The sequence below is a fragment of the Osmia lignaria genome, unplaced genomic scaffold (genome assembly GCF_051020975.1).
Source record: "Osmia lignaria lignaria isolate PbOS001 unplaced genomic scaffold, iyOsmLign1 scaffold0012, whole genome shotgun sequence".
Taxonomy (NCBI): domain Eukaryota; kingdom Metazoa; phylum Arthropoda; class Insecta; order Hymenoptera; family Megachilidae; genus Osmia; species Osmia lignaria.
Window position 1 is genome coordinate 167,501 of NW_027478166.1, and position 293 is coordinate 167,793.

At 45.1% G+C, this 293-nt stretch overlaps 1 non-coding gene across 1 annotated transcript in view; it reads left to right on the forward strand.

Moving 5' to 3' along the window:
- The window catches only part of LOC143306550 (5.8S ribosomal RNA), a 155-nt gene extending 113 nt beyond the window's left edge, over positions 1–42 (forward strand). The window contains exon 1 of the ribosomal RNA XR_013063906.1: positions 1–42. This exon is cut by the window's left edge and continues 113 nt beyond it. This is a non-coding gene — a ribosomal RNA (5.8S ribosomal RNA).
- The last annotated feature ends 251 nt before the right edge of the window (positions 43–293 follow it).

The window sequence follows — 293 nt, forward strand, 5'->3', positions numbered from 1 at the left end:
GTCCACGGATACAATTCCTGGACCACGCCTGGCTGAGGGTCGTTTTCTTAACAAAAGACTGCTTGCGTTTGCTTCTCGAAAAAAGAGTAATTCATTTCTTTCTAAACATCTCGCCGTCGTTCAACGAAAGTAGAACGTTTCGGAGCGGGATTATCGAACGAAATTGAAAGAATGAATGAACGATAAACAAAGAAAGAGTCGCAACGTACGAGCGATAGTTGGGCAGTTCGTCGGCGTTTGTCGTGGAAACGATGTGACGAAAATCGCAACCGATACACTAAATGCAGGCCGTT